Raw genomic sequence first — 11,486 nt, forward strand, 5'->3', positions numbered from 1 at the left:
GTTGTGTCATAATGGAAGTAGATCTATTTCTTTTTGTTTTTAAATGACTTTATGTGAAAGTTAATTCAGGCCACTTTGAAGGGTCACTGCTATGTCCTATTGTCTTAGGGCAAGTTCCTGGGAAACAGATTCTGGGACAGATATTTGTGAGCAGGAAGTTTATTGGAGGGGGTGGGCACTCTCAGGAACAATATCTCTGATGGGTGAAGGAAACAAGATTAAGCAGAGGGAGAAACTGAATTGTGTGTATATGGCTCCTATGGCCAAATAGTCACTGCTATACTCTCTGTAATGGTTAATTTTATGTACCAATTTTGCTGGGCCAAAGGGTGTCCAGATAGTTGGTCAAGCATTGCTTTGGGTGTTTCTGTATTCTATAAGGAGGGTGTTTTGGGATGATATTAACATTTTTAATTGATAGACTGAGTAAGGCAGATTCCTCTCCCTAATGTGGGTGGGCCTCATCCAATTGGTTGAAGGCCTGAATAGAACAAAGGAATGACCTTCCCCTAAGTCTCTTGCCTGGTAATCTTCAAACTGAAATACTGATTCTTCTTGCTTGAAGTTGTTCAAACTGGGATATCAAGCTCTTCCTGGTTCTACAGAAGCTTGGGGAATTGGCTGTGAAGATTTTGGACTTGCCAGCCTCCATTTCCATAACTGTGAGCCAATTTCTTATAATAAATCTCTCTCTCTCTCTCTCTCTCTCTCTCTCTCTCTGGCATTTTCAGCAGGAAAAGTACTCCACGTAATTCTTCTAGAGATGCTTGGGGACAACATTTTGAGAAACACGAATCTACTGGACCCACCTGAGGAAAGACTGACCAACAGCAGAGCCATTCCTTGTGGCATTCTGGCCACTGGGAAGATCACAGTGATAACTCTTGGTGAAATGCATTCTGAGGTGAATTTTAGTATTCTCATGCTTTTTAGGCAATAGGGAGTTTTCTCATCCAACTGAAAATAAATGAAACGTAGATCCGATCGAGTTTTCTTTTTCTCCGTTCACTGAGTGAAAGACAGACATCAGAAGCATAGAGAATTGGTAGAGTAGATTTGCAATGATCAAAATAATGCTTGGACGGCTTGATTTGAACTGTGGTTTCTCATTTAGACATGCTGACAACTCTGAAGGCATTGTGCTGCTCCATAGCTTGGACTGCCAAGCAACTAACCATGAAATAGAAAGAGAATTTCAAAACAATTTCTTAAGAAGTGAAATGTGAACAATAAACTTACTGATTCCATTTAGTCACTTTTTATTGACAGAATGCTCCCGTTGGAATATCTGAATGAAATATTCATTAATAGATTGTTTAAGGTACCATATACTGCCTTTACTTTTTAGAGGTTTTTTTTTTTCTTATATCTGAATGAAATATTCATTAATAGATTGTTTAAGGTACCATATACTGCCTTTACTTTTTAGAGGTTTTTTTTTTTCTTTTAACTAAACAAACTCCCCTTCTTCTCTGTCTCCCTTCAAATGGTATTTTTCCTAAAACATCTACAAATGAGCGTCACAGAATTTAGCACTTGACCATGTATTCCTTTGCCCTGTATATATAAAATAAGAAAATGCATTGAAAGCACTTTGAAAATATAAAGCACTATGTTCCTATAAAATTACCATGATAATATTAGGAGGGCTGTATGAGTTCCCCTACTGTAGTGCAGGTTACTGGAAAATAAGGATTTGTCTTCTACTCTCTTTGTAGCCCTCATGGCTCCCGGCACAGGCTGAGGCAAATAGGAGACACCTGTTGACAATATTTTATTACCATCTGGAAGCCTTCACTTATTCTCTGCAGTCCCTCTCATTAAAATCTTATAAAATCTGGGCTTCCCTGGTGGCGCAGTGGTTGAGAGTCCGCCTGCCGATGCAGGGGACATGGGTTCTGTTCCCCGGTCCGGGAGGATCCCACATGCCACGGAGCGGCTGGGCCCGGGAGCCATGGCCGCTGAGCCTGTGCGTCCGGAGCCTGTGCTCCGCAACGGGAGAGGCCGCAACAGTGAGAGGCCTGCGTACAGAAAAAAAAAAAAAAAAAAAAATCTTATAAAATCAATTCCTAAAACCATCACCTATAGTTTAAACACATTTGATATGACTATAAGAAAATTTGGTGCTCCTACATCAGAAACATGTGGCATCTGGCCTCTCTTCCATTTTTTTCCCCATGACAAAAATTGCACTTGACCTTGGGAGCTCTTTTCTGAGAAGCCTGAATGTGACTCCAAAACCCTTCTTAACACCTACTCCAGGATTCTGTGCCAGTCAGTCAGGGTTCCCTATCAATCAAGACTCAGGGTAATGTCTTTACCATCCTTTTCCTAGATATTAACTCCAAATTATAAGTCCATCTGGACTTGTGGAAAAGCAACTAGTGAGGACATCATAAAATTTGGGCTTCCAGGGCTCACATTGCCATCAACAAGCTGTATGACCCTAGGCAAGTAATTAAATATATGGGAACCTTCATTTTCTCATCTGCAGTGTAAGTTATTTAAACCTACTGCCAGTTGTGAGATTTTGTGATGCAGCAGATGGAGGCCAGGCAATCACAGTTTGGTCAGGCTCTCAGCAATCATAAAAATCCAATAAAATATGTTTCTTTCCCATTCTTCTACCAGAAGAAGAACACTTATGTTTGACATAGCTGCTAGACATTTCCATGAGGCTGTGTTTGCAAATTCTTGATGATTCTTTAATTTTTATAGTTTCTCTGTGAGGAGAGCAGTCACACTGGTTATAACTGAGGTAACTAAGCCTTGGCTGCACGAAATATTTGGACAGGCCTATGACATAACTCAGTGTTACCACAACCATTTTCCAGGTCCCACTAGGATGGCACTTTTTTTTTTTTTTTTTTTTTTTTTTTTTGCAGTATGCGGGCCTCTCACTGCTGTGGCCTCTCCTGTTGCGGAACACAGGCTCCGGACGCGCAGGCTTAGCGGCCATGGCTCACGGGACAAGCCGCTCTGCGGCATGTAGGATCTTCCCGGACCGGGGCACGAACCAGTGTCCCCTGCATCGGCAGGCGGACTCTCAACCACTGCGCCACCAGGGAAGCCCTAGGATGGCACTTTGAGACAATAAATGTACCTATTCCTTAACGCTTCTACAAAAGCCATGCTCTGACTCTAAAGCAAAAACTTTATACCACATTTTTTTTTTTTTCTGGTACGCGGGCCTCTCACTGTTGGGGCCTCTCACTGTTGTGGCCTCTCCCGTTGCGGAGCACAGGCTCCAGACGCGCAGGCTCAGCGGCCATGGCTCACGGACCCAGCTGCTGCGCGGCATGTGGGATCTTCCCAGACCAGGGCACGAACCCGCGCCCCCTGCATCGGCAGGTGGACTCTCAACCACTGCGCCACCAGGGAAGCCCAGAGGTTTAGTCTTTTTAGAACATTATTTCTCTCTCTAAAGCACCATTAAATTGTTAATTGAAATAAAAGAGACTTAATTTGTAACTGGGACTTGATGAAGTGGTAATTAGAAACAAATGTTGTATTGCAATGGAATGCTTTTCCTTATTATTAGCATGCTTATTGATTCTTTTTTTTTTTTAAACTAGTACATACAATGAATAACCATATACCCTTTACCTAGAACATAAAGGACTGTTATTATTTCCAGTTTTTTTATTTATTTTTTTTTAAACCCACATTTATTTATTTATTTTTGGCTATGTTGGTTCTTCACTTCTGTGCGAGGGCTTTCTCTAGTTGTGGCAAGCGGGGGGTCACTCTTCATCGCGGTGCGCGTGCCTCTCACTATCGAGGCCTCTTTTGTTGCTGGAGCACAGGCTCCAGATGCGCAGGCTCAGTAGCTGTGGCTCACGGGCCTAGTTGTTCCGCGGCATGTGGGATCTTCCCAGACCAGGGCTCGAACCCGTGTCCCCTGCATTAGCAGGCAGATTCTCAACCACTGCGCCACCAGGGAAGCCCCTGATTCCTTTTTAAATTACTCTGTTCAGTTGAATTTCAGTAGATGAACTTCAGGTATTTTTCCACTGAAAAATGACAGTGAAGAAAATTGCCAAGCAATGTGACAGTAAGTAAAGAAATGAGTATTTGGTTGGGCTACTTTTCATGATTCTTCTTGCTATTTTTTTTACGAATTAATCCAACTTGTGAGGAAGAAAATATGCTGAGTTATACTCCACTCTACCTGAAAAAAAATTAGTCTACAGACACAATGTCATCAAGGGCTGAATTAAGCTTGATTTGTAACAGGATACTCTTTGACACTTACAGGTTAAAAAAAAATCCATTAGAGGGCCCTTAATTTATAGCATCTTTAAGAGAAAGCACAGATACCAAACTAACAATAAATTAACAATACTCCACTCAGATAGGAGACCCCGTATTTACTCTGAATTCCTTCCATCTCTGTGAACCAAGATGTATGATGTTTTATTTCTTTTTAGGCTGACCTGGGGGCTGCTGTCAAGAGATATGGGATCCTTTCCACATCCTTCTCAGGCAAGTCATTCAAATCACAACTATAGATCCTTGTAGTACAGGATCTGTTTTAATATACTCTGATACATCATCTATAAAATATATACTCAAATAAATGAGTTATAGTCAGCCGAGTTGCATCATTTAGCTGGACATACTTTAACTAGTAAGTCAGATTTCCTTCCTTCCAAACCAATTTTATATTTCTGTTAAATCTGGTCCCTGGGAAAGTTGGGTTCCTTATTAACTGGTCTGTGGGTGCAAACAGATCAAGTCTAAACTACTCCCTCTCAGCCATTGGACCCCTTTTCCTTCTTACTAGATGTCTACAGATCTCTTCCTTTATGCCTCTAGTCTCAATGTACCTCTTCCCCAATCATCTTCATCATTTCTCTGTTCTTCACTCTGCAATTGGTTTTTCAATATCTGTTACTGTCTGTTTCTTAGGAAATGACGTCTTTCTCTGGCTCCACCAACCAGGCTCTAGAGTGTATTTCTCTTAGTCAGTCTCTGCCTTATTATTAAATGATTATTCCCCAATTTCCATACCATATAATGAGATATGAATAGTGAAAAAATTCCAAAACCCTTATCATGGGGCTGGGCTTTTTAAAATATCAACCAGCTCTAGCAGAATATGAATAGAGCTGCATCCAGAAGACTTGCATGTAGCTCTTGAGTTCTTTTATCCAGGTCACCATTTTTGGATGGTGTCTCAAAGGAGTTGAGAAATCCTGGACAGAGTTTCCTGAGGAATTTAGACCCCCTGGGAAAATTTATTATAATCAGTTAATAATCTATCACAGGATAATTTATGACATTAACATTTATTCATTCACCCCTCATCAGCCACCTCAGGCTTCAACACAAAACAAAAGCCAACCAGCTACTAGGCAAAGTTTCCCCAAACAGTATAGCAACGTTCTGTCTCCCAAGTCTTACTTTCATGGGATGGAAAGTGTTATTGTAATGCTAAGAAGGACACACTTTTCTGGGGGCAGACCCAAGGAAACAAGTGATGGAAGAATATAGTGGTGTGGCTTCAGGAATTCAGAATTTTCCAAGATTCCTCATTTGCTTTCCTACTTACCTACTACTCTGAAGTTTAGGGTCTTCCCTGGAGAGTAGAGGAGATTAAGGGCCATATCAGTGTTATTCCCTGATTTAGATACAGGGAGTGAGCCGCCAGACCTCTGGGCTCAAGGTCACTCACCAGTTTATATCACTGTGAGTTGGTCCTGGGATATTAGAACAATACCAAAGGAAATGTCACTTATTCAATAGAACAAGACAAAGTGGAATAAAGAAGAGAGTAAATTACACTGTTGGAAAGAAGCAGGCAGGATGGCTTTCTAACTTTGACAGCTGGGATCCATCTTAGGTCTAAAATGGGAAGGATTCCTCTTCCTCTAGGGAAAACCAAGAGTAAAGCAAATCATTTGGTCTCCCTTCAGCTCCCTCCATTCTTTGCATACTTAAAGTGCTTATCTGGTCTTGCGTCTGAATTCCACAGGTGGCCCAGATTCACCTGGGTGACTTCCACTTTGATAGCTATCAAAGCTATCTCCCTTAATGTAAATCAGCAGTCTCAAAGCCATAAGTATTGTCAAAAAAAAAAATCAGAATAGACATAACCAAATAATACAGTGAGACTTTCTTAAGAAAATGTAATATCTAAGTCAAATCAAAGTCACCCAACAAAAGGAACAAGAATTTATTTTGTTGTAGCCACTTACCTCCAAATAGATTTCAATTATGTTGATTAGCAAGGGTGTTTGGCAAAGAAAAACAGCCCGGGACTTGTAGTTATAAGTCCTAGGTTCTTGTTCTGGGTTGGTTACTAATAAACTTTGTGACCATAAGCAAATCATTTAACCTGCCTTTCCTCTCTGTTTTCTTACCCATAAAATATGGATAATAATGCATGTCCTACACCTATTTGTTCCATACACAGCTCATAACACAGAATATATAAACTAAATAAAAAATGAGATGTACCATAGCAAAATCATCCTAATCCAGCCCTCTTCCCTGTTCCTTTATATCCAGGGTAAAGTCACAAAGTGTTTAGATAACTAACCTGATACTGTGAAAATCTTTCTAAAAAGCTGTCTCATTTAAGAAGAAGCCAAAATGAAAAGACAAATAAAAAGTCCTTTCTCTGAGGCATCACTTTCCTCAGAAGTGAGATAAACCTGGGACCCTGACACTGGCTGATGTGGCTGTGGGATTATTTGTGGGGAGAGTGGGATGGTCACACAAGAAATGAAGAGGATGACTATGATTTTAGCCATTTGCAGAGTCAATTCCTCCTTTGGGGTCAATGGTGGGAGCAGCAGGGAATGAAATCTGAGATGAGTGCCTGGGACCTTGCACCTGGAAAGGGCCGTCTAACCTGCCCCTGTTCTTTTGTGTGTTACACATCCACTTTCCTGGAAAGATTAAAAAGTATTTATGTCCTTTCTCTTTACTATGTGCCAGAGGAAATGCCTGAATGCTCTCAATTTCTAAAAGGCTAAACAAAAGTAAAGGCAGAAAGACAGGCTTGAGGTAGCACTGCTTTCCTTTTCCTCACTGACAAAGGCCGTAGGTGCTCCAATTTCTGAGCACCAAACTACAAACACTCTTGCTATGTTTAGCCAAGGATAGGTATGATTTGCTAAATGACTGGACTGCATCTAGGTATCTGTTTTAGGATTCAGCCAAAGTTGCAAAGTTTCCCCTTTTAGATTAATGAAGTTGAATGAACTTGCTTGTTATGTTGATAGTAAGGATTAGGTCAGGATTTGAATGCAGTTCTGTTCAACTGGCAAAGCCAGTACATGTTTCACCTCTCCACACCGAGGCAATAGCTGTGATTCACATACCCAGCACTTACTTCAGTCTGAAAGGGTTTGAAGTGATTTAGAAATGGCAGAAGGAGTATCTCATTTCCGATTGCATTCATGAGCTTTCTTCTCCCTCACAGATTGTGAAAACCTTGCTGTCCCCATTACTGACACTCAGGCAACACATGGGTTCACTTGGCTTTCACAGATGGAGTTCTGTCTGCATTTGTTGAATGGTAAGTGGAAGTTTGTCATGGGGACTCTTGGAAAGTAAGCATGGAAAATATCAAACAGGAAAATGTCCTCTGAAAAAGTTAAGCAATTTACAGAGTATGAATGTGCTTTCTTAGGAACTGCGGGGTCTTAAAGAAGTTTTTAATACTTTTATTCAACAAACATGTAGCCCTTAGTGTGGGCTGGTACTGTTAGTGTTTCACAATGACCAGCCTTTTCAGTTCTTACGAGAACCTGTGACGTAGATACTATTATTTTTCCTATTTGGCAGATGAGGCAGTTGAGGCACACAGCGGGTACGTGATTTCTGTCCAAAGTCACAAATCGAATTAGTGAAAAATCTAGGATTCAAACCCAGGTTCCTGCTCCAGGATCCATGCTCGTGAGCCTTCTGCTTTGCTGCTTCTAGGGGACAGTTGGAATAGACATGATATAAACAAAGATTCAGTAAGGCGCCTAAGTGTTATGAACCTGAATGTTTTCCCCTTGAATCTTTAGCTTTTTATTAGCTAAGATGTAAAAATATCTTCAAAGCATTAAAATCTGGCATTTGACATATTCCTATTTAAAAAGAAATTGAAACAATTTTCAATTAGTGAGGATGCGCGGGAGGACTCTGCCTTCCACGTGTACTCATTGGGACCAACCTTGCCTGGTCTGTGCACTGGGGACTGGAGACATTCCGCTACCCACTAGGGGTCCAGGAGGAGCACAGCCTTGGGACATGATGCGTCCTCAGGGCTGAATGAATAAACGCCACACCTTATCCTTCCATCCCACAAGGGGGGCTTGATTCAAGTACTGGGGGAAGACAGCTTAGTCCTGCTTCTAATGGACCCCGAGATCCACCCTTCAGTCTCTCATGGGCCTTTCAACTTCAACTCTGCTTCACTGTGCCCTTTCCTTCATGTGGCTTTTACCAGTTCCACCTTCCAGTTTCACGCCTTTATTGTCTTCTACTTTCTAATCGTTTAGTTAACATATATCTTATTTAACTTATATCTATTGGGCAACTACCATGAACAGGCACTCCACTTACAGTTTCATTTTAACCCTCATAGAATTATAGAAAATTCCTAAGTCATTGCAGTTTATGTCATGTGCAAACAACTGTGTCAACCAAATATTCCATGAACTTTTATAAGAGGATTCATTAGTTTCCTATGGCTGCTATAACACATTACCACCCACTTGGTGGCTTAAAACAAAACCTCATCACCTCTCTTTCTCTTCTAGTCAAATCTCCCTCAGCCTCTCTCGTTTAAGGACACTTACGATTATGCTTAAGGCCCCTCTGGATAATCCAGGATAACTTCTCCATCTCAAAATCCTTAATCTCATCTGCAAAGTTCCTTTGGTCATATAAAGGCTCATTCACAGGTTCCAGGATGCAGATATCTTTGGGGCCATTATTCAGCCTACCATAGATGCCCAAATAGACTTACTTACATTTCTAAGAGTAAGATACCCATTTTCATGCTCAGTGGACAAACCAAAACCACAAAATGTCAACTGACGTTAAATCTACACACCCAAAAGATAAAGTCAATAACATATTTCCTCTTTTTAGTGAAACAGGCAGTCTGAATGCAATTAAGCACCATCGTAGTTGAATTATGTAAGGAGCCATTTTTTTCTTCAGTACCATTCCAAAGAAAATTACAATATGACAGTGTGACCACAATTCTCTACTTTTAACCTAAATTTTGGAATCATCCGAGCCATTATGAAACTTCAAACTTTCCTTCTGAAAAAAAAAAAAAGTCTTTTGACCTTTTGGTTATTTCTTAGAAAGTATGGTGGTTTTAGACATGTCCATAAATTTTAACGTTCCTCCCAGTAAGAGAAAACTTTTCTTCCTTTTTCTCTCCTAGAACCTCGGTGGACCTTTGTGACTACATCAACTAATGAAATACAGGAGAAGTGACATTCCATGACCTCCAAGGCTAGGTAAGAAAAAGTCATGCAGATTCTGCCAGTTTTTCCTGCGAGGCTCACTTTCAAGCCCTAAGCAGCCGTTTTAAGAGTGTAACTAACTGAAGTGCCATGCTTGAGGGATCCCGGGTAAAGATCACCACACTGAAATGGAAAGAGATGTCTGAGGAGCGGCAGCATTCCCACCCCAGCTGGCAAGTCCCCACTCCGAGCCCCAAGTCTTCACATCTTGTCTTCCAGATGTGGTCTCAGACATTCTGGGCCAGGAGTCTACTAACTAGGACCTGCAGGCCAAGTCCAGCCCACACCTATATTTTTTTTAAGAAAAGTTTTATTGGCATGCAGCCACCCTCCTTCTTTTATGTATTGTCTGTGGCTGTTTTCCTGCTCTAATGGCTGAGTTGAGTTGTTGTGACAGTGACTACTGGATTTACAAAGCCTAGAATATTTACTCTTTGGCTCTTTACAGAAAACGTTTGTTGTAGAGTATAGACAAACTTTCCTGAATGTACTCTATCCAAATTGACAGCCCACAAAGTCTTTGAGCATAATAAGTGCTTGTTTTATACCAGTAAGATTTGAAGTAATTTGTTTTGCAGCCTCAGATAGCTGATACAGAGTTAGGGTGATATCACTAAGACATTTCTTGGAGTCATTTCTGTTTTAAATTATATATAAGCTCATGTAATATTACTGATTTGGGGGAAAAAAATGTCCCTTCAGCTAGTACCTTATCTTGGCTCCCTTCACTGCAGACTCCTCTGAAGGGTGCATCTACCATTCTGCTCAGTTCATTCCAACTCGGTTACTGGTTTTTATCCTTACCACTCTTCCACAGTGGCTATTATCAAGATCATAAAGAATATCTTGCCAAAAGCAAGGTGTTCAATTTGCTCAACCTCTTAGAGTTCTTGTTCCTGTTTTTTTCCTTTTCTTTTTTTTTTGCGGTACCGTGGGCCTCTCACTGTTGTGGCCTCTCCCATTGCGGAGCACAGGCTCCGGACGCACAGGCTCAGCGGCCATGGCTCACAGGCCCAGCCGCTCCGTGGCATGTGGGATCCTCCCAGACCGGGGCACGAACCCATGTCCCCTGCATCGGCAGGCGGACTCTCAACCACTGCGCCACCAGGGAAACGCTTTTTTCTTTTTTTAAAATCTTAGTTGAACTCCCTTTCCTTTCTTCCCAACGTTTCCAGGATCCCCTCACATCCATCCAGTGTTTTACCTGACATGACTTGGCATGTTTTACCATCCCCCTTTGACTCTTCCTCTTCCAGTAGACTTCCAGTTGTTTCAATTCTCCAGGGCTTGCTCCTGGATCCTCATCTCCTCCTTATCTACTTTTATTATCTGCTATTTCTGTGGGTGACTTCATCCAGCTCTGTGGCTCCAGACTTGAATATCTTAGTGTCTACTGAAATTTCCATTGGGGTATCTAAGAAGTATGAAACTTAACATGGCCCAAATATAACTACTGAGTTTTGCTATAGAACCTGCACCTCTCAGAGTCTTCCTCATCATATGAAATGGCATCACCACCTACTCAACTTCTCAGGTCAAAATTTTCATCATCTTTGATTTCTCTCTCATATACATTTCACACTTAATCCACCAGTAAGTCTCATGGCACTATTTTAAAAATATATCCCAACACTTATCATATCATCTTCAAGCCACCATCATTTCCCACCTTCAGCTATTATTAAATTTGTGTTATTTCCTTATGTATGCAATACTTATCTTCATCACTACAAGTTCCTTAAGAGTCTAGAAGAATGCTTGGAGCACAAAATATCCTTATTAAATATCTTTAGATGAACTGACTGAATTATAAAAGGAATTCAACTAAAAAATTTCCTGAAAAGATAAAAATAAATGAATGAAGGACAATGTCCAAAGATGCTATTAATTCTGCAAGAGGCAAAGAGGGAGATTTTGAGGCCTTGGTTACAACATTCTACTTCTTGAATTAAATGATGATTATTATGGTAGTTTACTTCAAAATTACTATTTACTTTTACAAAC

At 40.9% G+C, this 11,486-nt stretch overlaps 1 long non-coding RNA gene across 1 annotated transcript; it reads left to right on the plus strand.

The window, feature by feature from the left end:
* Positions 1-841: 841 nt before the first annotated feature.
* Positions 842-9,430, plus strand: LOC309810627. The gene is made up of 4 exons (XR_014295035.1): positions 842-904; positions 4,431-4,485; positions 7,433-7,528; positions 9,401-9,430. It is a non-coding gene; the product is annotated as an uncharacterized lncRNA (long non-coding RNA).
* Positions 9,431-11,486: the final 2,056 nt, after the last annotated feature.

The sequence above is a fragment of the Mesoplodon mirus genome, assembly GCF_964341445.2.
Source record: "Mesoplodon mirus genome assembly, chromosome: 9".
NCBI lineage: Eukaryota > Metazoa > Chordata > Mammalia > Artiodactyla > Ziphiidae > Mesoplodon > Mesoplodon mirus.